We start from the raw sequence: 13,442 nt of genomic DNA on the forward strand, positions 1-13,442 counted from the left end.
CTGGCAAAAAGGAAGGAAGGAAGGAAGGAAGGAAGGAAGGAAGGAAGGAAGGAAGGAAGGAAGGAAAGAGTGGAAGGATAGAGGAAAGAAGAGAGAAAGAGAGAGGGAGAGAGAGAGGGAGAGAGAGAGAGGGAGAGAGAGAGAGGGAGAGAGAGAGAGAGAAGAGAGAGAGAGAAGAGAGAGAGAGGGAGAGAGAGAGAGAGGGAGAGAGAGAGAAGGAGGGAGAGAGAGACAGAGAGAGACAGAGACAGAGAGAGACAGAGAGAGACAGAGAGAGACAGAGAGAGACAGAGAGAGACTCTGGACATGAGGGGTACCAAAGAAGAACTTTTCCTACTTTCATGTTAATTTTTTGGCTCTTTGCACATGTCTTTAACATTCTCATACATATGTTAATTCTCGGACCAGTGGTAGATAATGATGTCATTCATTCAACCAAAATTCAGGGTTCACTCAAGAGAAAACATGATTGTTTTCTTAGGTGGTTGAGAAAGGGTGTGAGCCAACAGGAGACTAGAGAGTGATCTTGAGTTTACAGACTTGGGAGCAAAAAATCCCCTGCATTTAGCCAAGCCATCAAAATGAGGGCATTATCAGCATCCTCTCAATCGGGCCTCTAATTTCAAGGCAAAGCACCTATAGATGTCAAGCTGTTTCATGGGTATCACTGCTTTTGCCTGTTTTCTAGAATGTGCTATCCCTTTAAACTCCTTGTGTTACTTTCAGACTTTAAACACTAAGGTTGAAGGTATTAAGAGAAATGAGCAGTCCCCAGTCAAGGAACAAATAATATTTTTTTCCTCATAGTCAAAATGGATTTGAATTCAGTAAGCCAGAACATTGTGTACCCTCTGTCCTAGGTAAACAATCCTTGTCACATCTGCAATTAGAATATATGCTGCAGTGCATTTGTCCTGACTGTATTAAAATGCCACTAAAGCTTTCTAATATACCTACACCCTGAGTGATTAAAGTCTTGAGTTAGACTTCCTGCATGTTAGTACAATCCATGCATATGTTAGAAAACCAACCTAATTAATCTATTCCAAAGTATCTGCATCCAGTTGAAAATTTTAACCAGAGCTATTTCCAATCAAACTGGGGGTGGAGGATGGCCCCAGTAATGGCAGTTTAAGAAAACAGTCGCTTTTTTTGTCCAGTGTCAACAGAGCCACTAATAAATGTCTTGGTTCTCAATAAAAGTCCATTCACATTGCAATGTCCCCTTGCCTTTGCAGATCCCTTCCCACCAGAAGCACGCAATGAGAGGAAATCACTGAAAACGTGGCTGCTTCAAGGATCCTGAGCCAGATTTCACTCTCCTTGGTGTCGGGCATGACACGAATATTGCTGATGGTGCAATGACCTTTCAATAGGAAAAACTGATTTTTTTTTTTCCTTCAGTGCCTTATGGAACACTCTGAGACTTGCGACAATGCAAACCATCATTGAAATCTTTTTGCTTTGCTTGAAAAAATTCAAATAAAACCAACAAAAAATGGACATGCAAGATTCCAGTATGCGAAAAAAATCTTATTAAAAACAACAATTCAACAAAAGCCATTCTTTGATACCACTGCACAGTATACAAAACCATGTTCGTTAACACACAGACACACACACACACAGTCACACAGACACATACACGTATACACACTCACACATACAAATTTATTCTAATTCAGCAAATAGACCCATCTTAGCTAAAAGAAGTAATTCCTCCTGATTTAAAAGAAAAGAAAAGAAACCTGTCTCCCAGTGTTCGGGCAGACAGACTGGCATTTCTTCTAGGATCTGCTGATCAGATGTTTTTGGTATTTCCTGTTGGTGGTGATGTTCTGTGCACCCTATTTCCTTTTGATGTTGCTGAATTGTGTAAATTTTTAGAATGTAAATGTGACACTTAAAATTCAAATGCTTTGGGAAAGAGACTGAATGGGGACTTAGTGTTCTTGAAATGTTTTGGGAAGAAAAAATTGTTTGGAGAACTCCCCATAGTGGAGGTGAAGGGATTAATAGAGCTTTTGAAATTGACTTGTGTGTGTAGCACGGGGCAGGGCACTATCAGGCATACCTCTCGGTGCTTTCCTAAAATGGATCCCGGAGCTTTCCAAGAAGCCTGGAATGATTGCTCACAGATCTGTTTTGCTTGCTTCAATGTGCATTTGAAGTCAATATAGCTGAATAGTTGAATAGTAAGCATTGAGGTGAGGGAAGTGCTGCCTATTCTCCCAGAAGTATTTGGAATATCTTTCTCAGAAACAACACTGTGTTTAGCTCTGTTTTCTCTGCTAAGTATGCCTTTTAAGTGTACAACACGGAGACAGGACCGTGTTGCAAGGCAGGCCAGTGGGTTCAGACCACAGTTCTCAATCTGACTTTACTCTTGCTAGGTCTGTTTTACCAGCTGTTGCCTGTTACCGCCTGCCTGTGGCTCTCCGTCAGACTGCATGTGTCCTTTTCTAGTTTGCAAAGACTAAGATGCATTCCTAAACCTATTGCTAACCTTGAGGGACCTAAGCATCACTCCCAGGTCCTTGCTTGGAGCAGTTTCTCTACTGACTCACCGAAGATCACCCCACTGCTCCATGGGCTCTCAAGTAACTAATTGCAAAGCTGCTGTTGGCATCATCAGACCAGTCAGAGGAAATAGTCTTCGCTCACTAATTACCTCCTATATAACGACGTATGCTTTCTGTAGTTCAGTAGTATGCTCTCATCAGTACCGTGCATTGGAAAGTTTCCAGACTGTAAAAATTAGGAGCCCACCTTCATTTCCCAAGTGTGACCCTTAGATGCTTAGTTGACTCGCTGCATATTTGCTCTCGTCTTTAGAAAAGAAAGGAAGAGGTCTCGTTCCAATGAAACATTTCTAGAAAGGTGTAATATAAACTTTCATTCCAGAAAGTGTGTCATAAGCAAATAACTCACCTGTCAGATTTTAAATGATATTGAACACAAAAGAAAGCTGTTGTGTTTTGTTTTGTTTTGTTTTTATGAAACTGTGATTTTTCAACTTATGAATGCTATAATGTCCCAGTGCGGGAAGCTAACGCTGTGTGAATATGAACTTGTATAAAACAAACCAACCGACCTATACACAAACATTTTTCATAGGCACTGTATAAAGAGAAATGTATGTTTATTGACTCAAATCAGTTTTTCAGAGAGGAAACTTTACTGAGATTAAGAAGCGGGTAAATTGGTTTGTTATTTAAAAAAAAAACTTGCATGTTTAAAAAAATGTTGATTGCTTCAAATTTCTGCTATTAACTTCAAGCTATGGGAGTTTGGCGGTAGTCAATTGAGGACTTTTTTCCGATTCTTTTCTTTTTGTTGTTAAAGCTGTACTTCAGTGAACAGAAAAATTGCCAAGCAAACTAATGACCGTAAAAGTATAAATTGCATGTGTGGGCATAATTACCGAACCTCATTGCCATGAGGTCTGTACAAAGTTTTAATACATTTTGTAAATAAAATTGTAAAGAAAGCATTCTGTCTCTGCTCTCTGACTAGCTGGTTGCTCTATACTTGACGCAGATGCCAAAGGTCATTATTCACTAATTAGCTTCTCATGTGAAGCTCAGCCAGCACTCTAACAGCCCCCTCAGTATGAGAGGACTGTGACTCTCCGCATCCCAATTACGAATCAGTCAGGCCTCAGACTCAAGACCCCTCAGCCACACTGAGCCATCCTCCCACATTTTCTGTTGGTTTGACTTGAAAGCCTTCGGCCACCTTTGTCCCAGCCAGCATCCAGGAGGATTTTTTCCCCTCCCCCACTGGAAAACCTTTGAACTAAATTCGATATTATTAAATAATCAAGAGTCACCAATTTAGTAAAGAAAGAATGCAGTGGACTCTATTGGTCAAGCTTGGTTTGTAGTTTCACGTAACAAATGAAGCCAGTTAAATAGGGAGCAGGTCTATCAGGTTGTCACCCTAGAAAACAAGGGCTGCTGGTAGAAGGAAAAGAGGGGTATTTTTTTTATTTTTTTTTTAAAGAGAGAAAAGTCCAAGAAAGATGCTAAAGAAATAATGATAGGGAGAACTAGGGAGCAATTAATACAAATTTGTGCAAAGGAAGAAAAATAGAAATGGGAAAAGAAGACTCTCAAAAAAGGCTGGTCTAGTAGTACTGGGGACAGTTTGGCCTATAGGCTCCAGAATAATTCCTATTGCTTTCCTTCTTCTCTGAAATGCTGATTATCTGTTATATGACTAATGGTTTTTTTTTAAAAAAAAGATTTACTTATTTGCATTTTATGCATATGAATGGGTTTTTTTGTTGTTGTTTTTTGGTTTTGGGGGGGGGGGGTTGCCTGCATATGCTCATCATGTCCATGCCTGGTGCCTCAGAGACCAGAAGAGGCATTGGATCCCCTAGAACTGCATTTATAAACAATTGTGATCCACCAGGTGGTGTTCGCAACTGAATCTGGGTCTCCTGAAAAAACAGAAAGTGCTCTGAACAACTTGAACCATCTCCCCCGTGCCCTAACTTAGTCTTTATAATAAACCCTCGACTGCTTTCTCTTTCTTTTCCTTAATTAAAACACATGTAACAGTCATACCAGTTGAAGACTGGTTATTTGGGGAACAGATTTGGTGACAAGAATAGATGATGGTCACCTTGGGTGCTGATAAAATCAGATCAAGTATTAAATGATGGCCCCAATTTTTTTTTAAAATAATTTCTCTTTTAACAGGACTTGTAATTACTTCTCTCTAAGGAGAAGCTAATCTCAGGTGTTGTGCAAGATGAGAGTGATGGACCCTTTTCTGCGATGGGAAAACGGGGGAAGCAAAAGCCCTTACTTTTCGTGATTCTCAAGTCGGACCCTATGTAGCTCTAAATTATGCTTACACTTACCATCCATGTCTGTCAAAAAGACACTGACTTTCAAGTGTCTCTTTTCCCCTGAGCACAAATGTAAAATGACTTCATCTCTGCTTCAGTTTTCATCTTATTAAGACTAACATATAAGGGCAGAAGGGATGGCTCAGAGGTTAAGAGTACTGGTTGCTCTTCCAGAGGACCTGGGTTTGATACCTAGTACTGCCATGGTAATTCACGACCCTAAGTTCAGACCCAGGGGATCCAATGCCCTCTTCTGGTCACTACAAGCACCAGGTATGAATGTCAGGCATAGACAAAACACACATAAAATAAAATAAGGTTTTTGTTTTGTTTTGTTTTTAAATGACTCACATCCAGTCATGCTCTATCAACAGAATAATCTTCAAACAGGAAAAGTAAATTCTTTAAAGGAGCTCTTTGGTGAAATCACGGGCAAAAGATAGTATAAACTTCCAGTCACTGGACAGGGGAAAGAGTTGTTATGACCCACAGAGATGGACATGGGAAATGAACTAAGAAGCAAGAAGCAAACATTCCTCAGAACTCAAATTCAATCAAAAGACACATTAACATACTATTTCACAAGGACTGTATGTAACCCAGGTAACAGCCAAAATCTATTGCTAGTAGAAGTTAATCTCAAAACTAGAGCCAACTTTTCAGCTACACTGGGCTACTCCTCTATCTTGTCCTTACCCTATTAGAGTGAGCTTTAGGGGCAGCAGTTTAGTAACATATCATCCAGTAGACATGAAGTTCGACAGTCATCCACCTGCACACAATTCCAGGAAACTAGAATACAGCATTGCATCAGGTACTCTCTCCTGACCCTAAAGGCACTAGAAGAACTTCTCTATTTCACCTCTTTCATTTCATCCTGAAGAAAGTGTTCATTCTTCAGTTAGAGTGGTGGGTGACACTAAATATTTGTGACACCTGCCTCCAGATCTAAAAGTGCAAAGACACACCTTGCCTATCTAAGACTAGCCATCATAGGTAAGCCAGTGACCCTCAGTGCAGGGGGTAGTCACTTAGAAAAGGGTAAGGACAGAGGGAGTCAATAAAGGATCAGTCAGTGTCCCAAACTGACTGCCACATCCTGAAACACCCCCACACTGGAGGATTTCAGGGCTTATTTAAATGAGGGAAGAGTCCCAAGCTTTCTGATAGCCACTGTCATTACAATCAACATCAGCAGCCTGGTGATTAGAAGAGATAAGCAGTCTTTCTCTCATCACTGGATGAGGAGGGGGCAGGGAAACAGAATTCTTAGCCTTGAAAAGTCTGCTGTCTTGGTGACAAAGTAGATGATCAAGAAGAATCCTCATCAATTCATGTCCAATTCTCCGCTCATTGAAAAGCCCAGAATAAAGACCTTTCCTTTGCCCTTTCCTTTGCACTTGCCCTTCCTAAGACAGTCAAGGGAGGAAAGTTAAATACCCTTTTGTTTCTGGGAAGCCAAGCACCTGTAAGCATCCAGCTCCCGAGAACCTCAGAAAGACCACTTTCCTGCCAATCTGCCCACCTACTGAGCAAAAGGGCTTTGCTTCTCTGTTGAGCATGTTATTCGGGCCACAGAAGTGTAAAAGAACATGTAATGACAGACTAAGAAATAATCCTCACCCCATGCCAACAGCTTTGGCCAAATTACCCCTGCCGAGGCTTCATTGAGCTTCAGGCCGGTAGTCAAACTGTTGATTTATAATTTTCTTAATAAAGATTCATTAAACCTGAATAAGGCAGTTAAACTCTAGTGGCAGCTCACAAAAAAAAGCTTAAATATAGGCAATATTGCAGCCTTCTTTCTTGACCAGGCAAGAATTTCCCTGAGAGACCTCAATCCCTCTCCAAATCTGGGCCAGCCTTCCAGGTTTTACATTTACACAATTACTGCATAACTTCACAAAAGCTTGGTGCACCCTCCAGTTCTACTTCCTCAACTGTGACTGTATGATTTCTGCCTTCCATTTCTATAGAAAAGTCCCTCACCAAGGTCATCAATAAACTGTAATCTATATTAAATAGCAAGACATGGAGAACTTCAGTCTATGAGTTAAATTCAGGTCCCTGCCTGTTTTGGTTAACAAAGTTTCAGTCTATGAGTTAAATTCAGGTCCCTGCTTGTTTTGGTTAACAAAGTTTTGGTTAACAAATATTTGTGTAACCTTTGACAACTTTTATTGTCATACAAGACAGAGATGACTACACACAACACTACTTTTCACAAAGTCTAAAATACTTACTAACCCATTTACTATAGAAGAAGCCTCCCAGTTCCTACTTGGCTCATTTGCTGGCCATTATATTATTGGATATCCTTTCCGAATTTAGTTCTTAGAAACTGGGCAACTGAGTTACAGCACTTGGTAGCTGTGGTGTAAAACCTCAAATTCAAAGTCAGCCTGGAATGGTTGGTGAGAACTTGTCTCCAAAAAAGCAAAAGAATGCATCTCTAATTGATGTCTTTTAAGACATTTTCTATTCAGCATCAGATGTCTCCCATTGTTCTTATCTATTATTACACTAATGAAACAAGAGGTGGAGCTCTTCACCTTCTTCAGTGTCCTGGGTAGCCAATAAAAACTTTAGATTTTTGGCATGTCTTAATCTCTCCTATCTCTTCACTTATAGGACAATACTCTTTTCCTGCTTTTCCTCCTACCTGGCTGCTGCTAATTTGCTATTATCTCTTCTTTCATTTTTATTTATTATTTTGTTTTGTGTGTGTTCATATGCATGTGTGCAAGGTGCTCACCCACGGGTGCACATAGATGGAAGCCAGAGATTGAGGCCAGATTTCTTCCTCAATCGCTTTCTAGTCTAAGGCACAGTTGCTCTCTTGGATCCAGAGTTCAAGGACTCACCTAGCCAGCTTGCCCTAGGGATATTCTGGCTCGGTCTACTGAGGGCTGAGATTAGAGTGGATTGCCGTGACTGGCATTTGCATGGGCCATGTAGAACCTAACTGAGTTCCTCATTTTTGCAAAACAAGCACTTTCTCCTCCTAGCCATCTACCCAGCTCGGGTCTTCTAGCTCTAAACGTCATTGTTCTTGGGACTTCACAACCACCCTCCTTCCTACTCTGAACATTCTTTCTGGGAAATACTGCACAGTTTCTATTTTCATCCATCTTATGATGCCTCTCAAACTTTTACTTCAAGTCTCCCCTAAGCTCCAACCCACTCTATACAAATATCCAAGACCCCATTACTTGAATTATCCCAGAAACCTATCAAACTCAATGCCAATGCATGAACTATTGTATATTGGTATCCTCACCCGACTGTGTTTGGAGATCGTTCTAAAAGTGTCTATCTTGACTAAGGTCCTCTTAGTGGAAGCTTAAATAGAAGGAAAGAGAATCTATGGGACTTTAAAATTAGTAGATGTGAAAATCTGAGGGGGAAAAAAAAAAACCTTTTACCCAAAAGCAGAACCCACAGGGAAATGACAAGAGAAACCAAATGGGTCATTTTAGCAACTTGGATAGCTAGAAGCTGGGGTGAAAAGTAAGCACAATTTTTGAATCTTTTGAATTCCAGATCGATAACATGGAAGATGGTTAACATTGATTGTCAATGTGACAGGATCTGCAGTTAGCTAGGACACGAGCCTCTAGGCACGCCTGTGAGGGATCATCTAGGTTAGGTTGACTGAGGTGAAAAGAACCACCCTAACCTCCAAAAAACAAAAAACAAAAAAACGAAAAACAAAAGCAAGTGAGCTGAGCACAAGTATTCATCACGCCCCACTTTCTGACAGCAGACATGTGCGTGACCACTTGCCTCTAACACCATGACTTTCCAACTATGAGAGACCATACCTTCCAACTATGGGAGGGAAAACAAAACTTCAGGTATGTTGTCACAGTGACAAGCAGCTAATACAAGATGGTTGCATTCATGTAGACCAAAACTAAGGATGGTTACCATAATGATGTGCAAGCCCCAAGAAACAAGAACCACAAACCATTCTAACAAGGACTCCAAACTATTAATGGGAACATAAATATTGTGCCCTTTTCAGGAAGATGTTAGATTAAAACTGAACAGAATCACAAAACAAGAAATAATAGGTAAGGAGAGTTACTTTATCTGCATTCATTTTATAGGTAACTTAAATATCTGTACTTGTTATATATGTTCGGAGTGACTTTACACAACCCTTTCTTGACAAATCTTTTCTGATACTTTGCTTTTTGTGTTCTGTCCAAAATTCAAATGTTAATCCCTAACCTCTATTGTAACTGGATTTTGAGGTTCTGTTGTGCCAAGGAAAGGTTAGTGATCCCCAAACACACACAGGCGTCAATCTGACACAACTCACAGCAGTCTTTATTCTATTCCAGCTAGCTCTGGCACCCTCAATGCACCTCAGTCACGCAGGATGGTTTTGGTGGTGAGGGAGCCCAGAATGTCTATTGGGGCAAGGCTTTATAGTAAACAGCAAGCAGGGGGTAAGTGTGCAAGCATCTAATTGGAAAGCTACTGTGGCCTTTAACATAATTGGCTGGTGCTGGGAGTCATATTATAAACTTAACTTCTGCTCCCCTCTGCATTGGTGGGTGTTAGGCAGGGGGTGGGCTTATAACCAGGGGGGAATAACCTGAAGAGACTGGTCTTGTTGGGGGTGTAACCTGGAAACCCTACTTTTGTTGGGGATTAGCCTATAGACTGGAGCTAAGCTCAGGTTCTGTTGGGGGGCAACTTGGAAACCAATGCTAGGTACCAGCCTGTTAGTCTACCTGAGTTCAAACTTAGGTCAGCTTCTCTAAAATGGAGTCTAAATTGACAAGCATCTCAGTTCAACTTTAGGAAGTGTCTCAGTTAGGTTTTCATTGCTGTGAAAAGACACCATGACCAAGGAAACTCTTATAAAGGACATTTAGTTAAGGCTGGCTTACAGGTTCAGAGGTTCAGTGCATTATCATCATGGTAAGAAGCATGGCAGTGTGCAGGCAGAGATGATTCTCTAAAAGGAGCTCAGTGCTCTACATCTTGATTGAAAGGCAGCCAGGAGACTGTTCCACAGGCAGCTAGGAGGAGTCTCCCTTCTGCACTAGACGGAACTTGAGCTTAGGACCTCAAAGCCCACACCAACAATGACACACTTCCTCCAACAAGGCCACACCTATTCCGATAAGGCCATACCTCTGAATAGTGCCACTTCCCATGTGCCAAGCATATTCAAACCACCACAGGAAGCAATGTTGAATGAGGCCCTAATGCTGAGGTCCTAATTTGATAAGGATTGGTGTGTTTGTATGTAATGCATGGAAGAAAGGCAATAAACACACTGTGGGGAGATAGTCATCTACAGGACAAAAAAGAAGCCAGCTCCAGCCCAGTAAAAAAAAATACATTTCTGTTGTTTAAGCTCTGAGTCTCTAGTATTTTATGGCATCCTAAATATACCTAAAAGCGAAGCTTCTGGAAAAACGATTTGTTCTTCCCTGTCTTGAATGGCTCCTCAAACTTGACTTTTGCCTCCTACCTGGCCTCACATTGCAAAGTTAGGTCTCTAAACACATTCCCATTGACAACAGTTCTGTCCAAGGAGATATCCACAGAGTACCTTGTGGGCATGAGGTGATTGTTGATCTTGGATCTCTTAGCGATTCTCTTCTTGTCCGTGGCAGCTGTCACCTTTCGGGGATATCGGTCAATTCCAGCCACCAGGGCATGGCTGTAAGAGTGGTCTGGGGTGCCACCATCAGTGTTCTTCATGATGACAGCTTTGTGTCTGAAGTAACGTCCAGCTGGACCAGAACCACTTTCCTGGGTTTCTTGAATTTGCTCATTTTGACAGCAAGCAGTTGCCACCCAGCAGAAAGGAAAAGAGCAGCATCCCAAGATTTGTTTTGGGTTTTCTCATGCTTCCTTGGTTTTGCGCATGTCTCTCTATTCACCTGCTGGAGGTGTTAAGTTTGCCTGTTGACTTGACTACATTTGGAATCAACTAAAACCCAAGCTGCTGGGTTCTCTCGTGATGCATTTTCTTACTCAGATTATTTGAAGTAGGAAGACCCAGTCTAAATCTGGGCCATGTCTCCTGGTAGTGACCCAGATCAAGTGACATAGAAGAAACTGCTTTTTCTTTGTTTACCCTCAGTCTTGCTGGCAAGTTTGTCTGTCTTGTTTACTGTGGCCAGTATTCAATTCAATTTCATGAGGATTCTGATGCAGACTGAAGACCAGCAGCTCTCTGAGAGTTGTCTAGGATTTCAGCAGCAGATGCATATTACTGAGACATTCAGCCTTGTACACTTAACAAGTACCAGAGTCTTGGCCTTACTTGTGAGACGACTGCACCATGGTTGGAGGACTCAGGCTACACCCTGTAAGCCAGGCTAATCATCCCCATATATAGTGAATTATAATGTTGTCATCCCATCTCTCCTTCTTTATGCCTAACCCATGCTTGGAGACTGACATGGCATCATTTCCTATGAGCAGCCTTTCCTGGGCATCCATCCATCGTCTTTGCCAAGGACCAGATTAGGGAAACCCTTTTTCTGCTTTCCTTGCAGTAGTGCCTAATTCTTTTCATAGTACAAGCTTCCTTTGCCTGTGTCTTTTATGAGACACAAGTAGCATATCTCTTACCACTCTATGAGCACCCTCCCTAAAAGATGGCCCGAGCTACTGCGCTGTATCTCAGTTACAAATTGATTCACACAACACTCAGATTTGAAAACCCAAACTCATTTGGAGAATTGACCTACAGCACCATGGGTGAGAAATATAAATTCCATTATAAACAAATAAATTAAGCTAATAAATTAAGCTCTTACAGAGTAGTACTAGGTTCGGTCCATAGAAAGGACATAGTTACACTCCCTTCATAACCCTCTTCTAGAAAGGAACTATCATTCAGATATAAAAAGTGTAGTAGTTAACAGACTCCATCAGTTAGCACCTTCATAATCTGCTTCAATTTTTGAACCCAAGTCACATTTCATGAGTCAGCTCACTGAGAAAAATTGCAATGATCAAAGTCACACTCTCCAAGGTGCTTTGGAGGTAGGTTAATGCCAGCTAATGACTTAACAAAGCAGTAGTTTAAGATCCCGGGCCTTTCCATTCAACATAAGACTTCTCTATGGGGAGTGGGGAGGCAGCTGGGGTTTGTTTTTGTTGTTTTTGTTGGTTTCTTTGTTTTTTAGAGGGGAAACTGGGAAGGGAGAAATTTACATGTAAATAAAGAAAATATCTAAAAAAAAAAAAAAAAAAAAGACTTGATTCATCCGCATACCACTGGGAATGATGACCCAGTTCCCATCAGAAGGTTGTGTATGCATAGGCAATCCCTAGCACATGACAGCAGCCCAAACATGAAGACTTTTATTTGTCATGTTTCAGATAAAATATTCTAGTAGGGAGAATACATTCTGGTAGAATGATTCAAATATTTTAAGTCCGTATAAAAGACATTATAAATATATAGAAAATTGAATTTCATGTTTGTAATTTTATTCAATTATGCTGACACCATACATAAAATTAAAAGTAGAATACAAATAGCAACTGAAAACCAAGTATAGCCAAACATGGTGGCACATGCCTTTGATCCCAGTGCTTGGGAGGCAAAGGCAGGCAGATCTCTGTGAGTTGGAGGCCAGCCTGGTCTTCAAAGCAAGACAGCCAGAGCTATTACACAGAGAAACCCCATCTTGGAAAAAAAAGTGTAAAACATAAAAGTCTCTTTAATATTTCACAAAGAAGCCTGCATTTAATGCAATGGGTGATCATAAAAAGCTGAAGAACAAATATAAGGTTGGATCATTAGAGTGACTAAACTTCAAGGTCCAACTGAAGGAGTAAATTACCCCAAAGCTGAGGTCCTACTATAAAAGTAGAAAAAAAAAAACCCTACAGGATCCTGGCATGTGTGATGGTAACCACATACTCTCCAAATTCTGACTCCTTTGTCTTCTATAAAACTTCTAAACCTATAAAAATGGCAGCCAACATTTACTCCTGTATGAGCCAATACTTCCTCCATATAAGAAGATAGAACAAAGATTCTTCCCCTACAAAGCAACAATGCCTATAACCACTATAAATCTTTCCAAAAACACACATTAAAATCCCCAAGGAACTAGATGGTCTTAGAGGAATATTCCAGCAGGAGTCACAGATGCACCTGTGGGACAAGGTTCTGAAGATACTTGGAAAAGGTGAGCTTTATCATAAGACTAAGTTAGAGGGACACAGTACTTACTTCAGCATAGACTGACCTCAAAGGTCAGTGTAACTCAATGTTAGGGTAGCTCCTATTCCTGTGGGAAGCCAGTGGCCCACTCTAAGTGGTACTGAAATTCCTGGGTTGCAGGGATGGGGGTGTGGCTCTACCCTCTCAGAGGAGGGGAGAGGGAGGGACTGTGTGAGGGGGGACAGGTAGGAGGAGGGGCACTGATCAAGATGTGAAGTGAATAAGTAAAGGAAAAAAAGAAATTCCTGGGTTGCTGTGGAAGATGAAAGAGAAGGGGATTTAAAAAGCTAAGGGAAACATGCATGGTAGAACTAATATCTTACCAAATCCAGATGACCCGCTAGAGGAGTATGTTGCATATGAGGA

The 13,442-nt window shown here is 41.1% G+C and overlaps 1 protein-coding gene and 1 pseudogene across 3 annotated transcripts in view; one reads left to right on the forward strand and one right to left on the reverse strand.

The window, feature by feature from the left end:
- The window catches only part of Gria3 (glutamate ionotropic receptor AMPA type subunit 3), a 269,423-nt gene extending 265,930 nt beyond the window's left edge, over positions 1-3,493 (forward strand). For all 3 annotated transcript variants that reach the window (XR_004113737.1, XM_031354592.1, XM_031354721.1), the window contains one exon: positions 1,239-3,493. The gene's annotated coding sequence lies outside the window, so the exon portion shown is untranslated. The remainder of the gene's footprint in view (positions 1-1,238) is intronic.
- A 6,783-nt stretch (positions 3,494-10,276) lies between these two features.
- On the reverse strand, positions 10,277-10,662 carry LOC116092241 (annotated as a pseudogene).
- Positions 10,663-13,442: the final 2,780 nt, after the last annotated feature.

This window comes from Mastomys coucha, chromosome X (genome assembly GCF_008632895.1).
Source record: "Mastomys coucha isolate ucsf_1 chromosome X, UCSF_Mcou_1, whole genome shotgun sequence".
In the NCBI taxonomy this organism is placed as follows: domain Eukaryota; kingdom Metazoa; phylum Chordata; class Mammalia; order Rodentia; family Muridae; genus Mastomys; species Mastomys coucha.